This window comes from Canis lupus, chromosome 38, assembly GCF_048164855.1.
Source record: "Canis lupus baileyi chromosome 38, mCanLup2.hap1, whole genome shotgun sequence".
NCBI classification, from domain to species: domain Eukaryota; kingdom Metazoa; phylum Chordata; class Mammalia; order Carnivora; family Canidae; genus Canis; species Canis lupus.
In genome coordinates this window covers 4,354,211-4,378,860 of record NC_132875.1, presented here as the reverse complement: position 1 = coordinate 4,378,860, position 24,650 = coordinate 4,354,211, and the positions used below count along the sequence as shown (strand labels likewise).

The following is a 24,650-nucleotide window of genomic DNA, read 5'->3' as shown; positions in this document are numbered from 1 at the left end:
AGCTGGGCCTGCAGGTGCTCCCGACCCCGCTGCTCCTCCAGCTCTGGGCTCTTCCTCCGTGACCGCCCCCCCCGGAGCTGGGCCCGCAGGTGCTCCCGACCCCGCTGCTCCTCCAGCGCGGGGCTCTTCCTCCGTGACCCCCTCCCCCCCACCAGGTAGCAGGGCCCTGCAGGTGCTCCCGACCCCGCTGCTCCTCCAGCTCTGGGCTCTTCCTCCGTGACACCCCCCCGGAGCTGGGCCCGCAGGTGCTCCCGACCCCGCTGCTCCTCCAGCTCTGGGCTCTTCCTCCGTGACCCGCCCCCCCCGGAGCTGGGCCTGCAGGTGCTCCCGACCCCGCTGCTCCTCCAGCTCTGGGCTCTTCCTCCGTGACCCCCACCCCCAGGAGCTGGGCCCGCAGGTGCTCCCGACCCCGCTGCTCCTCCAGCTCTGGGCTCTTCCTCCGTGACCCGCCCCCCCCGGAGCTGGGCCTGCAGGTGCTCCCGACCCCGCTGCTCCTCCAGCTCTGGGCTCTTCCTCCGTGACCCCCACCCCGGAGCTGGGCCCGCAGGTGCTCCCGACCCCGCTGCTCCTCCAGCTCTGGGCTCTTCCTCCGTGACCCGCCCCCCCCGGAGCTGGGCCTGCAGGTGCTCCCGACCCCGCTGCTCCTCCAGCTCTGGGCTCTTCCTCCGTGACCCCCACCCCCAGGAGCTGGGCCCGCAGGTGCTCCCGACCCCGCTGCTCCTCCAGCTCTGGGCTCTTCCTCCGTGACCCGCCCCCCCCGGAGCTGGGCCTGCAGGTGCTCCCGACCCCGCTGCTCCTCCAGCTCTGGGCTCTTCCTCCGTGACCCCCCCCTCCCCCGGAGCTGGGCCTGCAGGTGCTCCTGACCCCGTTGCTCCTCCAGCTCTGGGCTCTTCCTCCGTGACCCCCCCCCCCCGGAGCTGGGCCTGCAGGTGCTCTCGACCCCGCTGCTCCTCCAGCTCTGGGCTCTTACTCCGTGACCCCCACCCCCAGGAGCTGGGCCCGCAGGTGCTCCCGACCCCGCTGCTCCTCCAGCTCTGGGCTCTTCCTCCGTGACCCGCCCCCCCCCGGAGCTGGGCCTGCAGGTGCTCCCGACCCCGCTGCTCCTCCAGCTCTGGGCTCTTCCTCCGTGACCCCCCCCTCCCCCGGAGCTGGGCCTGCAGGTGCTCCTGACCCCGTTGCTCCTCCAGCTCTGGGCTCTTCCTCCGTGACCCCCCCCCCCCCCGGAGCTGGGCCTGCAGGTGCTCCTGACCCCGTTGCTCCTCCAGCTCTGGGCTCTTCCTCCGTGACCCCCCCCCCCCCCCCGGAGCTGGGCCTGCAGGTGCTCTCGACCCCGCTGCTCCTCCAGCTCTGGGCTCTTACTCCGTGCCCCCCCCCCCCCCCCAGGTAGCAGGTCCCTGCAGGTGCTCCCGACCCCGCTGGGCTCTCCGTACATGAGCGCAAGTCGGTCTCTTGCAGCGCAAGACCTGAGCGCGCTGGAGCCGGGGCGGAGCCGTGAGGTCTGCAGGTTTGGGGCCCTGGAGCCCCCGCGGGCCTGCGCCTGGCGGCGGGGGAGCCGGAGCCGGACTGCGCGGAACACGGGGAGGACGTGATGCTAGAAAGGCTGTGTTGGAATCGACAGATTCTGGTGCTTTTCTGTGCCTATGGATATACAAGTCCGAACCCGCTTTTTTTTTTTTTTTTTTTCTTTGTTCCCTGATTCCATGTACTTAGGCAAAGCTCAAAGTCAGAACCTGGTAAAACTCAAAAGTAGGTCAGGAAAATAGAATCGTGAAAGATGTCAGAGAGTCAAGTGAAGAAAGGAGAGAGAGGGAAAAAAAGACCTTTCGTTGGCGCTTAAGTCAGGTGAACTACTTGCACAGGCTTCTCCTCCACTGGAGCACTTGTCCTTAGGGCCTGGAGGGGGATACCTGAGGGTGGAAGGCACAGCTCTGGGCTCAGCAGCTGGGCTCAGTCTCCCGCCTCCTGCCCATGTGGACCCCCCAAGCTGTGTGACCCCCTGAGCTGCCTTCCAGCTCTTCCAGGGGGAGAGGCCGTCCTGAAGAGTGCACGAGCTTGTTCCCGCCGGCACCTGGCAGCCTTGAGCAGGCAGCACCAGCCGTTCTTTTGATTCTTATTACTTATTTTTGGTCCCTAGTAAAACCTCTTGGTGACTTCCTCCGCACCAGTGCCCAACAAATGTCTGAACTGTTGAGCGTCCAAGACAAGGAAAGCGTGACCTGTATGTGGCCCGAGAACTGAATGGACCCAACGTGGAGAAGAACAAGACAGCTCCGCGGTATAATGGTTGAACTGGGGGAATAAGGCAACTTGATAGTTGTGTGAGACTTAAAAGTATGAAAAAAAAAAAAAAAAAAGCTAATGGGTATTTATTGAAATTATCTAAGTGTGAGTTTTTTTTTTTTTAAGATTTTATTTATTCATGAGAGACCCACAGAGAGAGAGAGGCAGAGACACAGGCCGAGGGAGAAGCAGGTTCCCTGCGCGATGTGGGGCTCGACCCCAGGACCCCGGGATCACAACCTGAGCCAAAGGCTGATGCTCAGCCATTGAGCCATCCAAGGGCCCCTCAACCTAGACTTTCTGGAGTTTTAATCATGCATAAAGACACTAACTACAGCAGAAAATTGAACCTAGGATCCTTCATGGCTGTGGCATCTTGTCTTCCTGCACCTGTGTACCCTCACATGCTGAATACCTGCCCTTCTCTTTCATTTTCCCCATTAGTCCTCAGGCCATTGCCTCCTTTCCCAGCCTAGACTGCAGGGTTTATCATTATCCACACTCCCTGCGTCCGATGCCTCTGACCCAGGAGCCTGTCAGAACTGTAACCCTGAATGCATCCCATAAATCCCCAGCTCGGTGCCCTGGAGGAAGCACTACACAAGGGCATATGGTCTCCAGCATCAGCTCACCCGATTCTTGACAATCCTTTAATTGGTCGTTCATCAGTTTCCGGTCTTACGGTGTTCAGTGCTTTCTTACAAACCACCCCTTCCCAGCCTCAACTCCTGTCTTTGTTAGAAGGTGCCCAATGTAGTCTGAAAGGTGTTTTTCAGACACATGCATCTGCAGTGTTTATGTCGGTTCCTGCTCATTTTAATTTCATGTTCCCTTTCTAGATTGTACTTTAGAGAAGGATGACAGACCTTTGAGTGGCATGATGGGGATGCTCAGGGAGACAAGCCTGCAGTTGGAACTTTACCTTTAATGCACGTGGTGCGCTGTGGCAGCTCATGCTTTGGGTTAAAATAAGCAAATGTCTTTTTAAAGTGAAGGGAAGGAAAAATAAGAGGAAATCAGCAAGGGAAACAACCACAGAAGACTCTAATTGTAGAAAACAAACAGGATCACTGGAGGGAAGGTGGGTTGGGGATGGGGGTAACTGGGTGATGGGCATGATGGAGGGCACGTGATGGAATGAGCCCTGGGTGTTCCATGCAACTGATGAGCCACCAAACTCTACCTCTGAAACTAAAAACATAAAATGCTAGATTCTGGATTGTTTCTGCTTTGTTTTTTGCAGATCAGTAAGGCCGAAAAGTTGATTCACTTGATCTGGGGTAATAGAAATAGGTGAAAATACTAAGATGGATTCTCCTCCCTACCTGCCATCAGTCACCCATTCACTGCAACAAAGATTCCCTACGGGCCACACATATTTCCAGCAGCCTTGTTTCCAGTTACCAGAAAATGCAAGCCATCCTACAACATGCATCTTAATGTCCTGCCTCCCCATTTCCCTCCCTGCCCCATGTACCTCCCTCTTACTTATCCCAGGAGATGGAATATACCCCCACCTATGCTGTGGATCAGTACTTCTCCTTCTAGACCCCTCAGCTGCATTTGGTACCACTGATCAGATCCTCCTTGAAACCTAACTCCCTTTGCGTTGCTTCTTTTTTTTCTGCCTACTTCATACTTCTTAGCTGGCTCTTTCTCTCCCTGCCCTTTAAACAGTGTAGGTTCCAACATATTATTATTATTATTATTATTATTATTATTATTATTATTATTATTATTATTATTATTATTATTATCTGTATTTTCTCCTTGGGAGTATCACCCACTCATTGTTTTAATCTATTTGCTCATGGAGCCTAAAACTGCTGTTCCAGACTTCTTTGAGGTTCAGACTTTTATTTCTATTGGTTCACAGTCTCCTTGAACCTTCTTGGGTGTAATCGGAAACCAGGCCCATAGTTGGAGGGCAGGGAGAGGTGGAAGAAAGAGGCCACTCCAGAGGGGTAGGTAGCAGGTTGACGAAGCAAAGGAACTTACGTACAAGGCTTGTTCTGCCTGCCAAACCTCGAAAGTTTACGCAGAATCCTGAATGGGGTCCAGTCACGTATGCAATCCAGATGGGTCTCAGCAGCACATCACTATCTCAAGGCTGTGTCCTTGGAGCAGCCTCTGGACCCAGGGGAGGCAAGCTGGACACACATTTCAAGGACAGGGGAGGGCATGATGAGCCTCCAGTTGCCGGTGTCCAGCTCACAGGTCAACCAGTGGTCATGTCCCTTTGGTGACTCCTACAATGATTTCCTGGCCTTCTAGATGGATCCACTTGGGAGGGCTCATGAGCCATTCCAACTTTAATTTGTCCCTTTCACTTCCACTATCTCAGTGCTGTCCCTAGCCTTACCACCGCTGCCCACACGCCCAAATTCATCTTGTAAGTAGCAGCCAGAGGGATCAGTCCCAAATGTAAACCCAAAAGTTTCACTTGTCTGCTTAGATTTCTTCAATCCATCTTTCTTATCACCTCCAAGATAAAGTCTAACTCCATAGCCTGGCGTGCTAGGAGGACCTCCATGGTCTTGTCACTGTTTATGCTTCCAAACTTATCTCCCATCACACCCACTCCCCGTTCATGAGGCAGTTTGAGATCTTATTTTTATTGACTATTTGGGCTATCCTGATTTCTTTGCCTGACTCTTACTTATCCTGGTTTTTCAGAGAGTCAAGAAGTTTTTACCTATTCCATAATCTGAATGAGTTGACTTTCCTCCTGGCTTTCTTGGCGATCATCTTTTCATTCAAAAAACTTTATTGAGCCTCTAATTTTGTGCCAGACACTGAACTAGATACTAGAAACATAATAGTGAACAAATGTATAAACCAATCTAACAATTGACCTGACATCTTATATTCTCATGGGGAAGGGAGGCAGGTCATAAAAATATTTTTTTTTTTTTTTTAGAAAATGCAGTTCAACCCAATTGGCTCCATACTTGAGAATATCTAGGAATTGGCCGGGTTAAAAGGGGAGGAGGAGAAGTGCTCAGATAGAGGTAACAACTCGTGGGAAGACCCACACATGAGAGTAGAGCACAGTCTAAGAACACAGATTCTAGACAGGGGGCTGAGGAGGTAAACAGGGACCAGATCATGAAGAATATTCTAGTCCTGTTAAGGAGTTCTTCCTAAAGGTAATAGAAAGCTTGAGGGGTTTTGACATGATAAGGTTTATATTTTAGATGATGGTTCTGGCTACCGTGAGAAAAATAGAATTCAAGAGTGGCAAGGAAACCAGTTCAAGAGGGAGGGAAACCAATTGGGACAACATTGTAATACAGAGAAAGGAAGATGGTGTCCTGCTCTGGGGTATTGACAATGTAATGGAAATAGATCCCAGAGGAATTTAGGATGTAGAAGTGATGGAACTTGATGAACTAGGACGGCAGAAGTAAGAGAAAGTAAGGATAGAGTCTCATAAACAGGTTTTTTTTTAATTATAAATTTATTTTTTATTGGTGTTCAATTTGCCAACATACAGAATAACACCCAATGCTCATCCCGTCAAGTGTCCCCCTCAGTGCCCATCACCCACTCACCCCCACCCCCTGCCCTCCTCCCCTTCCACCAGCCCTAGTTCGTTTCCCAGAGTTAGGAGTCTTCATGTTCTGTCTCCTTTTCTGGTATTTCCTACCCATCTCTTCTCCCTTCCCTTCTATTCCCTTTCACTATTATTTATATTCCCCAAATAAAAGAGACCATAAGATGTTTGTCCTTCTCTGATTGACTTACTTCACTCAGCATAATACCCTCCAGTTCCATCCACATCAAAGCACATGGTGGGTATTCATCCTTTCTAATGGCTGAGGAATATTCCATTGTATACATAGACCACATCTTCTTCATCCATTCATCTTTCGATGGACACCGAGGCTCCTTCCACAGTTTGGCTATTGTGGACATTCTGCTATAAACATCGGGGTGCAGGTGTCCCGGCGTTTCATTGCATCTGTATCTTTGGGGTAAATCCCCAGCAGTGCAATTGCTGGGTCGTAGGGCAGGTCTATTTTTAACTCTTTGAGGAACCTCCACACAGTTTTCCAGAGGGGCTGCACCAGTTCACATTGCCACCAACAGTGTAAGAGGGTTCCCTTTTCTCCACATCCTCTCCAACATTTAGGGTTTCCTGCCTTGTTAATTTTCCCCATCCTCACTGGTATGAAGTGGTATATCATTGTGGTTTTGATTTGTATTTCCCTGATGGCAAGTGATGCAGAGCATTTTCTCATGTGCGTGTTGGCCATGTCTATGTCTTCCTCTGTGAGATTTCTGTTTTTAGCGAAAATAGGAACTACCGTGTTTGCTTTCATCTATTCATAGCCGGGCACACGTCCTTAGATGTAGATGCTTGACGAATGTCTGTTTCATGAGAGTTTTCTGACTCAAGTGCCCAGATAAATGGGGTGTCATTCTCTGATTTATAGAGGGAAACTCATTTTGGGTGGTGAGCGATGGGTGAGTTTCAGACCCGTCAACCTCAAGATGCCTGCGGGAGATACACATGAAAATGTCCAGATACACGGCACTTGGAAGAGATCAGTGGGTTCTTTGCATACTTAAAAAAATAAAAGTTTATGTTATATTGAAATGACCTGTTTTATGTCTGTCGCAACTACTACACAGGGCTGGTTCTTAATGACTTGATTCCCGAGCACCTAACTCTGTGCCTGGCACAAACTGTGCACGCAGTTAATGTTTGTTGTTGTGATGAACTACTCCTTTTCAAACATGGTCCATCTAACAGAAATTAGTAATAGTAGTAGCCTCTGAGGAGGAAAGCAGGGGGTCAAAGTGAAAGATTTTCCTGGCATATACTTTGGTTCTTTATGCTTCCCCCTCCACGTGCTTCTATTTCTCAAGAAAAATAGGATGACCAAAAAAAGTGTTCCATTCAACTCTTTGAGCCTTAAACTGAGAACAGCACTGGGACTCTGGTCTGATCGGTATAAGGCAGGAGAGTAATGCTGCCTGAAATCATGACAGCATTTCTGACCACATCACATCGACTGACTCACAAATTTATTGGTTGTATCCTTGATGCCATTATTCCACACACTTAATATTATTAATAATATTCATTCATTTCTTAAAAATGATGGCTAACCATGAATAGCAAGGGGAGGTGAAATTATGAACACACGTTGTACATGAAGGGCATCAGACAAAAGCTTTGAAAAGCTTGTGCAAAAGGAGAGTCATAGTTTTATGCCTGCCTGACACTTCATAAGAGAAAACAAGGTGCCATCTAACAGCTATTGCTCGGCAGTATTACAGGTTACATCTGTGTGCAAAACCCCTTATCACAAGTTGGAATATCCTTTGCACATTTTAACGATGGTTAATTATGAATGAAAGGGTAAAAATGTATGGTGCCTTTATAGATTTTTGAATTACTATTTTAGTGTATAATTTTACGTAAAGGTTCAGGGCTATAGATCTACTGAAAATGCACTAATATCTAAAGAAAGCAGTAAGTTCTGGTAACATTTTTGTGTGCACGGCACGTTCACTGGGTGGCGTGGTTGCATTAACGTTAACCTTATGCCCTTTGAAAGTCAACAGAAATAGAGTGATAAACATCAAACACAATGTTCTAGGTGGAAAAAATTATATTCTAAGTTTATTAGCCCTAAAATACATGTTTAGAGTCCAGGCTTAAGAAAAACAGCAGTGAAGTCAAAGTAGCCGCTGTCTACTTTGGTTACCTTTTAATCATTCCAGACCTATTGATCTACTTCATTCCTCAGCTGTTTACATCTTTGTGAGTAGATTTGGGATCTGAGCTATGCATTTGCAACAGCTTAAACATTATTTTTGTTCTGGACTTGCATGGAATTTTTAGTTTGAAACCATAAAATACATGTCCTTTGCTGATTTTTGATCACTTCTAAACCAGATCCAGGGGAGCAAACACATGATGTGTTATTTTTTTTTTTTAAGATTTTAAAAAAATGTCTTTATTCATGAGAGACACAGAATGAGAGGCAGAGGCACCTGCAGAGGGAGAAGCAGGCAGCAGCCCGATGTGGGACTCGATCCTGGGAATCCAGGATCACACCCTGAGCTAAAGGCAGACGCTCAACCACTGAGGCACCCAGGCACCCCCACATGGTGTGTTATACTCAAAGCTGTCTAGTAGCCTCTCCCCAACCTTTCACACCAACATCTTGTTTTAACATAGTTAATATAGAGCACTTTATGGATTTATAGCCCAAACTAATTGAACATTGTTAAAAATATTTGTCCAATGTGACTTTTTTTCCTAATGCAATTTTCATACCCTGGGTATTTCCAATGTTGGTATTTTAATATCCTATAATGTTTCCAGTTATTTCAAGGAAGTTCATGAGAGTCACAAGGAAAGACTGTTTCTCCTCTCAACAGTCTATTGCACTTCCCGTCACCAAATGGGTGGGTTTTTTCCCCACACTGACCAATTCTCCAAAGCCAGCTGGGTGTCCTACAATTCAGGTCAGTTCTGATACCCTCTACCAGGGGTTAGCATCAGATCCCACAAGTTAGGAACTCCGTGCACAAGACTGCGCAACTCCAGATACCAATCACCAGTCTAAGGTTGACATCTGTGCTTCTGACCTACAGCTATATGTTGGAGTTTCCATGACCCCTTGGTCAGGTTCAATAGTTTGCTAAAATGGCTCAAAGAATTTAGGAAAATATATTTACCAGTTTATTATATAATAAACGATATGAGAAGAGACACAGATGAACAGTCAGATGAGGAGACACACAGTGTGAGGTCTGGGAGGGTCCTGAGTTCAGGGGTGCCACCTCCTGAAATATAAATGTGTTCACCAGTCAGAAGCTCTCTGAACCCCGTCGTATTAGAATTAGGCTTCATCCCATAGGCATGATTGGTCATTAACTCCATCTCCATCCCCTCTCCCTGCCTTGAGAATGGGGGAGGGCCTGAAAAGTTCTAAGCTTCTAATCACAGCCTGGGTTTGGTTTTTTGTTTTGTTTTGTTTTGTTTTTTTGTTTGTTTGTTTGTTTTTTGATGACCAGAGCCATCCTAAAGCCGTCCAGAGCCCACACAGAATCACCTCATTAGAACAAAACATACTCCTGTCACCCAAGAAATTCCAAGGAGTTCAGGAGTCCTGTGTCAGGAACTAGGGTCAAAACCCAAATATTAGAACAAAAGATGCCCCTAGGGTTCTTATCACTTAAGATATTACAAGGGCTTTAGAAGTTCTGTGCCAGGAACAGGGTGGGGCAGAGGATGCGGTGGAGAAGATATGGAGAAGAGGACAGAGACTATATATTTTGTTTATTATTTCAGCTTCCTTCTTCGTGAAATAGAGGCTTTTTCTAGATAGGTACTTTTTGCTCAAAAAAAAAAAAGACAACAATTCTCATTTTTATTTCACAAATAATATTGTGAAGACTTTAGTAAGTTCCCCAACCATTTACCACTTTGCCAGTGTAGAATTCTAGATTTTATGTTGGAGAAAACAATTTCATTTCAGGGAAAGGAAGAAAGGATATACTAGAATTAATTTTTCCAGGATGAGGACATCTCTTTGGCTCAGGAAGGGGATGAGGTAAAGAGAGGTAGCAGGGACCGGGGAGGTGAGGGTGGGAAGACCACACCACGGGCAGTCTGGCCACAGAATCCAGTAGCTCTGCCCTGTTTTAGCCTTGACTCCTATAGGTGTTGCTCCCAAATGGGAGGTTGAGTGCTCTGGGTATATGATTTTAGAAATTAAGAGATTAAGAAAAAAGGCGTTATGCTGCCGTAGCTAGTACCACAAACAGGGTGGCTTCAACAACAGAAATATGTTGTCTCACCCTATCTGGAGATCAGAAGCCCAAGATCAAGGTACTGGCCAGGTTGGTTCCTTCTGAGGCTATAAAGAAGAGTCTGGTCTGTGCCTCTGCCCAGCTCCTGGTGGGTTTGCTGGCAGTCTTGGGTTTTCCTTGGCTTGTAGATATACCACCCCGATGTCTGCCTTTATCTTCACATGACTTTTTTTTTTTTTTTTTGCATGTGCCTCTGTGTCCAAATTTCCTGTTTTTTTTAGGGACACCAGTAATATAGGAATAAGGGCCACTTTAAGGACCTCATTGAACTTGTTGATGCCCCTAAAGACCCCATTTCCAAATAAGGTCACATTCTGAAGTCTTGTGGTTGTGGACTTCAAAATCCCTCTTTTGGAGAACACAATTTAACCCATAAAATATAGCACACAACATCAGGAACCCAAAGCTTTCCTGCGTAGCCTCTATAAATAGCCTGAGGGCTCCATCCAGGACAAATCTGCCAGCTCCCCTCCAAGCAGAATACAGTTAATACTTTTTAAAATTGAGTTCTAATTTCTTGTTATTTTTATGCTGCTAATGCCCTTTGAGTGCAACGTGTTCAAAACATGTGATTCATTTTATTTTTCTTAGAAACCGCGCTCTTAAAAAGCCCTGTCTGGATAACTTCAGAACAAACAAACAGAAAATTAATTGAACTGGTGACACTTTGCATCTCTTCTGTGGAGCAAAATCAGGTTTTATGCAACAGAACATGGAGGTTTGTCTTAATTTTCCCACGACTGCCAGTGACTGTGAATTCTAAACTCAGCACTTGGTGACCACATGGAGATAACGTTGAAGGAAGCATAACCAAGTATCGGTTTAGAAACAACTTCAAAAGTTGTACCCAAGCTCCAAACTGCTGATGACATGCTGGTTTGCTAACAGTGGAAAAGTTTGCTTTTAGTTGTGTGGCCAGCTTTCCATGAGCCATGTTACAGAGCCCACATCAGTTCTGCAGGTGGTCCTAGACCAGCATCGGGGGGTGCTGCTTTGGTAACACAGCTTCAGAGCATCCCTCAGAGCTGACCAGCTGGGGACCAGTGACCCTACTTAAGAAAAGCTGCCTAAGAGGATGGTCGGTGGGGAGGGGGGGTATGTTGCAAGAGAATCCTGGGTAGAGATGGAGATGCCAGTGGGACAGCCTGTCTTCTCCTTGATCTGTAGAACCCACAGCCCACCATAGAGCTCCCCCTGGAAAACAGTATAGTGTTGTGGGGCGAGAATCCTTAGGAAAACTTGTCAAGGAATCCAGACGAAAAGCATGGTGGAAAGTGCCTATTTCTAGATATTATGAATACAGAAAGTACATCGGGGTAGACTGTTCCTGCAGGACTCAAGGACATCAAAGTGAATACTTGGGAAGAGAACCCACGATATGATAACTGAGGCTCCAAATGAAAGGATGCAGGGGTTGGGTCGGGGGCAGGATCTCTAGAGCAGCTCTGACAGCCACAGGACCAAGGGAGGGAGCCCTCACCCAAAAAAACATAGTGGTAGGGCTGAGGACAGTAGAAAACCTCTCCAAGAGACCAAGCGCTCTTCCTTGTAGAGATCACCCCAGCAACAGGAGCCACCAGCAAAGGACAGAGCCCTTCCAAGCCAGGGGGATTCCAGAAATGCCAGATACCTTGGTCCAGGATGGGGATGGTTTTATAAGACAAACTCTGATTCTCTTGTCCCTTCTCCTTTCCTTTAACTTCAAAGAAAATGGGTCCAAGAAAGAAGGGAGAGGAATAGGGGTAGAGCTTCACCTTCTCCCCTCCTGTTTTGAACTGGCAAATCTTTGTTTGAATGATTCAAAGTGGCCGGAACGTTATGGAATCTGCCCAAGATCCCATTAAAGAAACAAAAGAGAGAGATTCAAAATAACGTAGTTGGAGGCAATACTTAGAAACAAAACAGTTTAAGATTTATATTGCTCAGCGGCGTAAACACTCCTGAACCAGTAATGATCCTATTCTTAGAAGGAATCTCCAGGCCTGACCGCTAGATGTAAATGAAGACAGCTTGTTAGAACATGAGACAAAAATAAGTCTTTTATGGCCGTTTTTAGTGTTGGAGCCTCAAATCATTAGAGTCACTCCTCTGGCTGCTATAGACCGAGGAATCCCGTTTCAATAAATCTATCAAAATATTTATTTAACAAATATATATTGACTGCCTATTATTAGATGGACATTGTGTTAGCTGTAGGCAGTACAAGTGCAAAGAAGGTATTGTCCCTGTCCTTGAAGAGGTCATTGTGTGTGTATATGTGTGCATACGTGTGTGTGCGGGCACACATGCGTTTATGAACAGCTAATTATACCTCAACCAGAGAAGAAGGATGGCAGAGGGTTGATAGAAATGTGGTGATAATCCCCAGGAGGAAGCAGTTAATCTCCAGGGGAAATCAATAGTCTTCACACAAAGTATGACATTTGAGCTGGTTCTTGGAGGAGGAGCGTATTCGGCCCACTAAATCCATGTCAGCATTTAACAGGGTGCTCAGATTAGCTTGTCAGGTTGTTTTTCCATCTGGCAGTTAGAGGTGAGCAGGGAGGCTCAGCAGGGAGGCGGAGGCCCATCAAGGATAGAAGCCTGGTGTGCAGGGATGAGACAGGGAGGAGATGCTGCCAGAGTGGGAGGTGGGGAGCCAAAACTGGGGCCTCCATCGCTTTACTGAGGTCCATCCCAGGGCTATTAGGGGTCTTTTTTATAACTGTATTCCATTTAGTAGGCAAGTTTGGGCCAGTGACCAAATACGCAGGATGGTCCCTGATTCTTAAGACTTGACAATTTGAAATAACGTGTGAATGTGTAGAGAGACATGAAGATCAGTAAAACAGGGGCCAAAACAGTTGCAAAGGGAAGCCACCAAACGAGCCCCTGAGCACATACAGAAATGAGGTTCGAGTTCTCTCCATCCTTCCAGCTCTCTGAAGCTTTGGTAATCTATTTTATATTTTTAAATTTTCCGGTTTCCGTGACGTGTACACTAGAACAGCAGCTACTTGCGTGATTTGGAGCAAGTCTCGGAGAGATCCCATTTTTAAAAATAATCCTAAAACTAGAAGGTCGAGCTAAATTACCATCGTGATCCTTTCCAAAGCTGTCCATAATTTATGAGTACTTGAGGTTAGTTCAATAAATGCTAAGGATACCACAGTCAGACTCCGAGCACTTGGATGAAATCCATTCATTTAAAAACGATGTGGGGAGTATCTATTAGAAAGATTGCCAGGTAAAATTGCAGGATACCTACATAAATATGAATTTCAGAGAAAAAAAAGAGGACTTTTTAAAAATATGAGTATGTTCCACGTAATATTTTACATATTCAAATATTATACTTACAAAGTATACTTGATTTGAAATTTAAATTTAACTAGATGTCCTATTTAAATATATAGTTTTTCTAAATCTAACATCTTTACCATGAAAAGCTCGGCTCGGTGGAAAACGGTGAATCGGGTATAGATCTTGCCCCGGCGCTAAAGATTGAAATAAGACTCAAATATAAATAATCATATTACAATGTGACAAGTGATAAGCATATGCAAAATATACAGAGAGAAGGCTACGAAGGTTCACAAAAGGGAGAAATTGGTTCCAGAAGCAATTTCCAGAAGTAAGGGAAGCCACTGAGGAGGGCTATGCAAAATGGCAGGGGTGAAGCTTGTGAACGTGGAAGAAGGGCCTTCCTGGGAGAGTTGGTGGCTCTAGAAAAGTCTTAGAGGTGGGAAAGCACAGAATAAGAGAAGATGATAGTCACATGGTGCATCTGTGTCCTGCATGCTTGCAGAGAATTCATGGCAGAAGGGACTGGAAAGGTTGGGTTGGGCCATACCACAGGAGCCTGGCCAGAGGTAGGAAGAAATCTGGAAATCTGGAAATCTGAAGAGGCTAAGGGGTTGTACTTGGTGCTTGTGGTTTTCGATCTAGGGCAACACCAGACACCAAGAGAAGGGAGAGTATGAAGGATCATCCCCAACCCATTACCTCCAAGAAAACATGGCCCCTTGGTGTCATCTCTGTTCACAAAAGAAAAAATCTATCTTTTTTTTAATAAATTTATTTTTTATTGGTGTTCAATCTGCCAACATACAGAATAACACCCAGTGCTCATCCCGTCAAGTGCCCCTCTCAGTGCCCGTCACCCATTCACCCCCACCCCCCGCCCTCCTCCCCTTCTACCACCCCTAGTTCGTTTCCCAGAGTTAAGAGTCTTCAACGCGGATGGAACTGGAGAGTATTATGCTGAGTGAAATAAGTCAATCGGAGAAGGACAAACATTATATGGTCTCATTCATTTGGGGAATATAAATAATAGTGAAAGGGAATAGAACGGAAGGGAGAGGAAATGGGTAGGAAATATCAGAAAGGGAGACAGAACATGAAAAAAATCTATCTTAACAAATGTAAGTGGAGAAGAAATGTGGTAAAATGGGAAAAAACACAATCTTTGGTGTGAAAACATTGGGAGTTCAAATTCACATTTCCCCTCTGTATGATTTCCTGTCTCCGAAGCATGGTTTCCTTTTCTATAAATGGGACTAACAAGGCTCTTAATATGCCTGCAGGTTATGAGTAGGTACCAACAGATACCTGGAACCCAGGAGGAGCCCACTAAACACTAACTGCTGAGCGAGCTAGGATTTCACTTACTACTTACTCCCCTCTGCCCTTAAGTGTCTTTAGTTTAATAGGTGAAGATGCTACCAGCAAATAGGAAGCTTCCTTTCAAAATATTCATTTTTTTCTCTTTACAAAGAAATATATTTTAAAAAATAAAAACAACATATCCACTTGAACTGAAACAAAGGAAAAGAAAAAAAGAAAAAAAACAAGAGGCCAATATTTGAATATTTGGACCAGATATTTGCTCTGAATGCTCTCAACACCAAAGGAAAGCTAGATTTCTGTCCCAAGTGAACTATCATATAGTTTGGACAGGTGTCCTGGGAAGAGCTTGAGGGTCTTTAGGTAGTTGTTAAATGAAAGCAAGCATTTCTATTTAATTATAGAAGGCCTGGCCAGACGGTGTGAAAAGTTATAGCTCTGCTGGTGAACCAGGGAGTCTCAGGGATGCTCTGTGCTCAGTGGGATAACAGACCCTAGCGCTCATGGCCTGTGAAAGCCAGAGAGAAGGGGGAATGGGGCAGGAATGGCAGAGTTTATCCCTCATAAAGACTCATTTTGGATAATTCTTGTTTCCTTTTGTCCCCTAGATGCCTATCTCAGTTGTTTACATAAGATGGACCACAGAGATGGATGGATTAATTTATATTAATTAATTTTAATTAATTAATTTCATTAATTCTGAGAAAAGCACCTAGAGCAGCAAAGTTGAAATAGCCACCATAGCTGAAACTGCATTTACAGATAATGCATCCCCATTTCAGTATTTTTCTTTTAAGAATGAATTGTCGCTGGTAGCTACCTTTATTCATATCTTTTCTCCTCAACCTCATTCCTATCCCCGTTGCTGAGCAAATCCAGAATAGATTTGCAGCGGAAGAAAAACTACCCATTCCTTTGTCTTTCCCGCCAGGCCCACAGTTGGCTTCAAGCTCATGGAGCTCATCCCTATGCACAGCGCAGCGTGAGCTGCATCTTAGGTTTATTCTCATCCTTGGTATTTGGGGTCAATAAACTCGGTTAGTGCACAGCTGTGACACAGGAGGATTCCTACGGGCTTTAAGCAAATGTACGTGATTTTATCAGTCCCAGAAGACTGGCCCTTGAGTGATTTGCTTGGGTAACATTCTTGGCAGTGCTTCTTTTTTTGTTTTTAATAATGTTCAGGGTTCATGTTTGTGAGACTCTCAAATTTATTTCCAATTAGATCAAGGTGACCTTCCCCTCCTCTGAGCTGTGTCTCCCATGAGACTCATGAATCCTGCTGAGGTCTCTCATAGCTGCCATTGGTTACTGTGAGAGCACCTAAGGCTTAAAATAACTGACGTTTATAGGACCACACACTAAGGCAGGACAGAAAGGCCACTCATCTCACACAACGTTTGTATCAAATTATTTGGGTTAGTGCTTAAAACCCGGGTAGGGCTTGAGCATTGAGAGACATTTTTTAATTCAAGGTGGAGGAGCTGAAGGGAGCTAAATCACAGAGCATAGAATTAGGGTCAACCACATTCAGGATGAAGAATCTTGGGTTCAATATCTGGGGACATTGAGAATAGGCGGCTTCAGAACTTAGCTCTCATTTGTCTGGATGACTCCCACATATAAGCCATCATTCTCTGATTCAGGCAAGGGCGAGGTGGGGGTGACAAGACCATTGGCCTCCATCCCTTCTGTTTGCCAAGCCTGGATCCCCACAGGCCTCATTAATGTCAGTCACATTTTGGGAATGAGCTATGGGAGTGATCCCTTCCTTCCTACTCATCTTTCTGCCTCTTGAGAAGAGGGACAGTTCTACTGCTTACTTTGAAAAATGTGAAATCTAAACACAATAAATGTAAACGTTGGATGACACCAGTATTGGATGCTATCAAGTTGAAAGGGTGATGTAAGGGGCACCTGGATGTCTCAGTTGGTTAAGTGTCTGCCTTTAGCTCAGGTCATGATCCCAGGGTCCTGGGATCGAGCCCTATATCCGACTCCCTGCCCTCCCTCTCCCTCTGCCCCTCCCCCTGCTCTCTCTCTCTCTCTCTCCCTCTCATAAATAAATAAATAAATAAATAAATAAATAAATAAATAAAATCTTTTAAAAAATGATTTTGTGAAACGCAGTGCTTGAATTTCAGAACTGACATAAGGGAAACACACAACAGGCCATCCTGTCAATTTTATGTTTCTATTCCAGAAATGTGAGTGTTTTTTTTACAGGGAAGTATGATTTTTCTTCCCCTGCTAGAAGCCACAAGGCAAGTAATGATCTACTTAACCTGCATAATAGAAATCATACGAGTAATTTGAAATTTAACCAGTTGTTAAATACATATTTGTATGTATATACTTGTCCTATCACTCCAAATGAAGCAATATGTGTGTACAACATACAGTTCATATTTTTATGTCCTGTTTCCCCTTCATTCCTTGCATTGGGATATTATTAGTGCTCAACAAATATTTGTCAAATTAATCATAAATGAGATGAAAGAAATAAAAAGTCTCATCTACAAATCTTTTTTAAAGATTTTATTTCAGAAAGAGAAAGAGAGCACAAGTGGGTGAGGGGCAGGGGGATAACCCAGGGAGAAGTGGACTCCCAGCAGAGCACAGGGCCTGACATGGGGCTTGTTTGAACCCAGGACCCTGAAATCATGACCTGAGCCAAAGGCAAACTGCACTTAACCGATTGAGCCACCCAGGTGCCCCAGCCCATCTATAAATCTGTAATGGTAAGCAACAGTGGCAGTGTTCTTCTTTCAGAAAAATAAAACACCAGCTCTAAGCAAAATCAATCTTGGAGATGCTCCTTAATGACTTGGCAATCAATAGCTCCCAGCTCAAAAACCAAATTAAGATAAAATAAAGCATTACCTTTATTGTTACAAATGCCATCAGAATCATTCATTCATCATAAATTCAGTTATGATGAAATTGTTTTTTTTTTACAAAACTATTGGGAACTATTTCCTTTTGCTCCTTGTTCTCAAGTATACATGTAGAAAGATGGAGTTCTTCTTTCTCCTTCATTCCTTTGTTCTGCTCTGCCCATTTCTGCGGAAAGGGAGAACAGATTAAAAAGAAAAAGATTGAGAGTTGGTGGGTATAATATCAAGTACAGTCAATTATTGTCAAGAGAAAGACCTTTCATTTTGTCTTGGGTAACTACTATGTTCTGAGGAATTTAAGAACCCAAAAGTCTGCTCTTGGATTCACAGTCTCAATGTGATGTCATTCACCAAGAATGGAGACAAGATATTTGCATTAAACCTTGATGCCTTGAGAGTTTCTAAAATGGGTTCAGGCATGTGGAGGTGGGCAGGAAAGGAAGAAAAAAAAAAAAAGGGTAGGAAGACCAGAGGGAGCGAGAAAGCAACTTGGCTGTTTCCATCTGGAAAGAAAAGAAGTATAGTCTGGTCATGAATGTTGAGATTCTCTGGAATCAAATGGCTGAAGTTGAATCTGTCACCTGGTTAAATGAGGAAGACAATAGCCCTGACTTCACAGACTTCTTTTAAGAATGAGAGGAGTTAGTCCATGTAAATTGCTTAGACCAGTGGCTGACAAGTAATCGTTTCATAAATGTTAGCCATCAATATCTGAGTTTGTCTCTGCTGAAATTGGTGGGGGCTTTGAGGGGGAAAATATGCAAGTGTTTTGGCCTCTTCTCGGACGACATATGTCTGTTGAATCAGCTCACAAAAATTTTGGTTATAGGATCCTGAGTGACAATCCATTTCATTTGGGTTCCAAATTCCCTACATAGCACAGTAATGCCTTTGGTTTTCCAGCTACCAGAAGACCATCACTATCTCTGCTGATTCTCTAATTCTTGAGGAAAGAGCTCAGGCTCCCCACTTTTTTTTTTTCCAAACCTACATGATTTGTTTCTGGAGCTAAGGGAACAGATTATTTTCTTATTTTTAGTTTTCAGTCATATTTTTGGCATAAAATTGTGTGCTTTCTTTTTTTATTCGAAGCACTATGAAAGGAAATGCTCACAATATGCTATTAAATCTTGTTTAAAGGCTGGACAAAACTCTATGTGCACAGGTTAACCCTGATAGTTTGCTGTAGTTGCCTCCAGAGGTAAGCTGATGGATGACTTTTGTGTACCTTCTTTATGATTCTTGCATATTTTCTAAATTACTTTAATATGCTGGGATTCCTTTGAATAATGATAACATTATTTAAAATGTTTGTGTTCTCTCCAAAATATTATGTGAAACAAAGGAAAATTATCCAGACTAGATTTAAATGGAGAAACAAAGCCAAGAAGTACCCATATTCTCCCAGTTTATAACCAGGTTTTTTTGCTGCTGACCCAAGATAAAATGGTAAAAATAAATGATACCAATATGTTTCAAAGGTTGCTTCATCAGAATAATGTGACTGATAGAACCCAAACCCAAATGGTATTCTCTCTGTCCTTAATACTACTTAGTCCATATTACAATCTATATATCAGTCCCACAAATAATATGGTTACTCTACATTAGCTTTATTGACAATTCCAGGTTTTTTAGGACAAAAAAGGAAGGAGGAAGTAGAAAAGATTTTGTCCAACCCTCAGTGCTGTATAACATCAAAATCATTTCTATTTGGGTTTAAAAAGTAATTGTGTTGGCATATCTATGCCTTGTATCCTGGAAATTCACAGCCCATTAAAATAAATAATGAAGCTACACTAGAGACTTGACATGAGGTAGGAGTTTTTTTGGTTCAAATGAGGACCCTATTTTTTTTTTAATGGCCTGATTTATCTTTCTCAAAATGCATGCCCTGGTGGTATCTGCAGCACTGGGATCTGTATGCTTTCAAAAGAAACCTTTTGATTCATTTGGTTAAGTCAGTAAAATCCATGGAGTGAGAGAACAACAGAGTTTGACTCAACTCTAATATTATTTGACTTATTAAATTCCTGTGGTTGCCACCTGAAGCATAATTTAGTACTAAGCCCAAAGAATTCTATTCAAGTGATACATCTTATTATAACAGCCATGTTTAGGACTGCGTTTAACTGTAGGTAAAAAATTTCAAACTGAAAAATAAATAAATAAAAATTTTAAAAAATTAAAAAATTTCAAACTGGACCAATCTCACATAATATCCTTTATTTAATGAAGATGTAAAAGAAAAATTGAGAGGTATGCTTTTTCTGATATTTAAAAGGCTTATCTTTTTCTCTTCTAGCTACAGAAGCCAAGAAGTCTGAGGTCTTTAAGAGCTTTATGTATTTCTCTCTGTAAGACCTGCAAGTGTGTCTTCTGCCCAAGATACTTAAATATGGATTTTTTTTTTGCCATGAGAGAGATGAATATAATACGACTATGGTATTTATTACAGAAGAATCGATACACCTCCACTGGTAACAAATAAAGGCAACATTAGATTATCCTAAAGAGACATCTTTATAAATACATTGAGATGGCTTAGTAAACAATGAAGAAATTTTGCACAATAGCTCTGGCAAGAACTATACAGGAGGATATAACAGTCAAATGTGGTTTGTGAGATTAAATATGAAATGGGGTACAGTTGCACTGAGCCAGAAGGTAATAGAATTATATAATCAGAATTTTAGATCAGAAAAGGACCTAAGACAACAACTAACCCAACCCTAGTAGTTGAAAGTATGAAAAACAATGTTCAGAAAGATGGACTTTTCTAAGGTCAGGGTCAATATCACAATTAAGTTTAATGCAACATAATTATATTAAGCACATACTATGTATGCATAAGGCATGTAGAAGCCCAGAGCACAAAGGTTTTTCTGAAAGATTTTTAAAAATACGACAAAGCCTCCCTTTGATCTGATTATCCACTATCTGATTTGGAGAGCCATGCATTTCCTAGATTTAAAAATTGATCGTGGTGTCGTAAGTACCATAGTAGATGTATACAGATTGCATGGCTTGGAGTTTCTGAAAAGCCTTTTTGAACAAGATAACACCTGATTTAGCCAAGCCAAGAATGGTAGGAAGGGCAATCCAGGGAAATGCAACTATAGGAAGAAAGGCATGGAGGTATCTTGCCCAGAACTAATGAGAAGAACAATGTGGGGGCAGAAGGCTGGTGAGAGCTTTTTGAGGTAGGGATGCGTCTTGCAGGGAGACCTTGACCGACACTGGGGCTTTTTCCTCTTAAATAAAAATATGGAGCATTCGAAGGGTTTTAAGCCTGGGAATAGTATGAATTCGAATTTACTCCATCTTCTAGCTCTAGTGTGGAGGAAAGGTGACCCATTAGGAAGGGATTAGAGCAGCCCAGACCAGATGGGACTGAGCCACTACCTAGAGCAGTGACCAAACTGGAATATACAACATAAAAATGCCGGAGAGGGGCATGTCCAAAAAATATAAGGAGGTAGGAATTCATTCCTTTTTAGTTATTTAATTGTTTCCAGATTTATTGAGGAGAAATGACAAAGTTGTATATATTGAAAGTGTGTGACATGACAGTCTGACTACAAATGTTTCTCAAAATGATTACCACAATCAAGGTCATTACCACATCCATCAGCTCACATAGTTTTTTATTGTTGTGGTAAAAAGGCCTAGATCTACTCTCAGCGAATATCAAGTATACAACACTGTATTATTAGCTGTAGTCACCATGTTGCACATTAGACTTTTAAACTTATCTATCTTACAACTGAAAATTTGTCCCCCTTGACCTACATCCACCCATTTCCCCGTCCCCCACCCCAAGTCCCTGGCACTCACATCCTGCTCTCTGTTTCTATAAAGTTCTGTGATATGCTACAGTATGGATGGGTCTTGAAAATTCTATGCTAAGAAAGAAGACATAAGACATAAAAGGCCACATATTATATGATTGTGTTTATATCAAATGTCCAGAATAGGGAAATCCATGGAAAGTAGACTCCATTGTTGAAAGACGCTGAGGGGAGGGGGAAGTAGGAAATGCTGCCAATGGGTACGGAAGGTTTTTTTTTGTTTTTTGTGTGTGTGTGTGTGTGTGTGTGTGTGTGTGTGATGTAAATGTTCTGGAATTTGATCATGGTGACTGTTATGCAACTTTGTCAATAGACCAAAACCTGCCACACTATGCAGTTTAAAATGGTGAACTTTGTGGAAAGTTAGTTACATTTAAATAAAGCTATTATTAAGAAGAAAACCTTTTTTTTTTTTTTTTTTTTTTGCTAGGCATCTGGGTGGCTCAGTCAATTGAACATCTGACTCTTGATTTCAGCTCAGGTCATGATCTTGTGATCATGGGATCAAGCCTGGCATTGGACACTGCACTGGGCTCCTCACTGAGTGTGGAACCTGCTTAAGATTCTCTCTCTCCCCCTCTGCCTCTTCTCCTCGTCCCCTTTGCTCTAGTGCACACTCTCTCTCTCTTAAAAAAAAAGAAAAAGAAAAAGAAAAAGAAGAAAATCATTTAAAAATAAAATATGAGGTAGAATTGCCAGGGATAAGATTATGTTTGCTTTCAGATTTCTGATTGGTGTGACTGCATAGATGATGATGCCCAAGTACGGGCACAGAAGACATTTGTGTTTGAAATAAAAAATGAATTAAGTTTTGAGCACGGTGAGTTGGAGATGCCTGTGGGACACCCAAGTTGATATGTCCGAAAAGATGTGAGTCCACAGTTCAGCATTGAGTCACACTGGGGTAGTTAATGTGAGAGTCGTCACCCTATTGGTCTTAGTCAAAATGACGCATGTGGGTGAGAAAACTAAAGAGTAAATAACCAAGACTATTGATTGAAAACCTAGAAAACACATATAAACACAGCTGTCAAGAAATGCATGGAGAAGAAAAAAGGAGAGTCAAGAGAGTGTTGTCATAGATGCTAAATGAGAGAGCTGAAACTCAAGAAGAATGTGGTGACACAATGTCAACTGCAGCAGGCAGTGAGGTCTAGAAAAATAAGGCTTGAAAAGCAGTAAGGGATTTGGGTCATGTCTGGTAATCTTTGCCAACCATGGTGTTGGATGTATTGCACAACATCACAACCAAACAGCTAATGTGACTCCCAGTTCAGGGCTTTTCCCCCTCTAGAACTCCAAGACACAACTTTAAACTCTCAATCTCTCTCATCTCCACTTTCTCCCAAGCACTCAAAATCCACGTGCAGGTTACTATAATGTGTGTTTTGTTTAAATGCAGTAGAGAACTGTGGACTGTAACTTCAGGGCTTTTGGTTTGGTCAGTCCTTTATTGGATCTAAATTTATAGGCTCTACTGCGTCTGATACTAGAAAAAAAAGTGAAAATGTATTAGTTAGGGTCAGAGACGGGCTTCTGGAAACAGTGGGCTTTTAAATTTATCTAGTTTCTAAAGGAAACATTTCATCCAGTTTTTGGCTTTATGGTTTAGAAGACGCTCAATTATCAGGATGATCAGAAAGGATTAAAAGTAGGTACAGGTTTGGCACCTCAAGTTACAATGATAGGCTAGAAGTTTCTCTTCAAGAAATCCATTGGGAATCCATTGGGTAAGTTTTTAGAATAAAACTTATACCTCAATAAAGCTATTTTTAAGAAAAGTCTTAAAAAATCCGAAGGAAGGGCAAAGAGCAAGGTCTCTGGTCAGGTCTGGTTTTGTATATTTAGACAAAGACCGAGTTGCACAATGATTATTTTTTTTTCTCATCGTCTGACTTGATTAACTCTGCTTTCGGTAGTAAAAGTTTGTGGGAAATTTAAATGCTTAATTCCCTGGAGGACTTTTGACTTTTCTGTTATCCTCAGAGGAAAAACATCCAAATAACAGATGCATGAATTTCATTAATGATGAAAACGGTAGAATTTTTAAATGTTGTGGTTTTGGTTTTTTTTTTTTTTTTCTGAGAAAGATTGCCACTAGTTCTGTTTCTTTGCCCAAGAATCTCTTTTCTCAACAAATAAATTCACTTTCTGAAGTCCATGCAGATAAAATTAACTATAAGGCTATGTCTCAGTTCCGGCTGCTATCACGAATTCCTTAGACTGGATGACTTAAACAACAAACATTTATCTATCACTGTTCTGGAAGCTGGGAAATCCAGATCAAGGCACTCACCAATTCGGTTCCTGGTAAGAACACTCTCTCTGGTTTGCAGATGGCTGCCTTCTTGCTATAGGCTCACGTGATAGACAGATTATCTCTCTGGTGTCTCTTCTTTTAAGGGCACTAACATCATTCATGGGGGATCCTTCATGATCTAACTCCCAAAGGCCCCATCTCCAAATACTCTCCCACTGGGAGTTGGGGCTTCAGCATATGAATTTGGGAAAGACACCAGCTTTCAATTTATAGCAGACTGTAATGTCCTTGTGAACTCTATAGGCAAAAACAAAACAAAACAAAAAAAACCTTCAAATATCTCTGAGCAATTAGGAGGTGTGACCCCAAGTATATACATGCTAACTTTATGCGTTCATGAAATTGTAAGTACTCTTAACCCTTGAACAACATGGGTTTGACCTGTGCTGGTCCACTTACATGTAGATTTTTTACAGTACAGTGCTGTAAATGTATTTTCTCTTTCTTACGATTTTCTCTTTCTTTCTTTCTTTCTTTCTTTCTTTCTTTCTTTCTTTCTTTCTTTCTTCCTTCCTTCCTTCCTTCCTTCCTTCCTTCTTTCTTTCTTTCTTTCTTTCTTTCTTTCTTTCTTTCTTTCTTTCTTTCTTTCTTTCTTCTTTCTTTCTCTTTCTTTCTCTCCTTCTTTCTTTCTTTTGAAGTATGCTCCATGCTCAGCATGGAGTCCACGCAGGGTACAAACTCACGACACTGGGATCAAGACCTGAGCTGAAATTAAGAGTCGGACTCTCAACTTAACTGAGCCACCAAGGTACCCCTTCCTTATGATTTTCTTAATATTTTTTTCTTTTCTCTAGCCCACTTTATCATTAGAATATAATGATTATAATATACAAAATGTGTGTTAATTGACTATGTTATAAG

At 43.1% G+C, this 24,650-nt stretch overlaps 1 long non-coding RNA gene across 8 annotated transcripts; it reads left to right on the top strand.

The window, feature by feature from the left end:
- Positions 1-24: 24 nt before the first annotated feature.
- LOC140627021 (uncharacterized) lies at positions 25-5,690 on the top strand. Of its 8 annotated transcripts, none has more exons than XR_012025986.1 (4): positions 25-89; positions 1,711-1,842; positions 2,135-2,275; positions 2,407-5,690. It is a non-coding gene; the product is annotated as an uncharacterized lncRNA (long non-coding RNA). The 8 variants fall into 8 exon arrangements; XR_012025992.1 differs by lacking the exon at positions 25-89 and adding an exon at positions 223-245; XR_012025991.1 differs by lacking the exon at positions 25-89 and adding an exon at positions 529-547.
- The last annotated feature ends 18,960 nt before the right edge of the window (positions 5,691-24,650 follow it).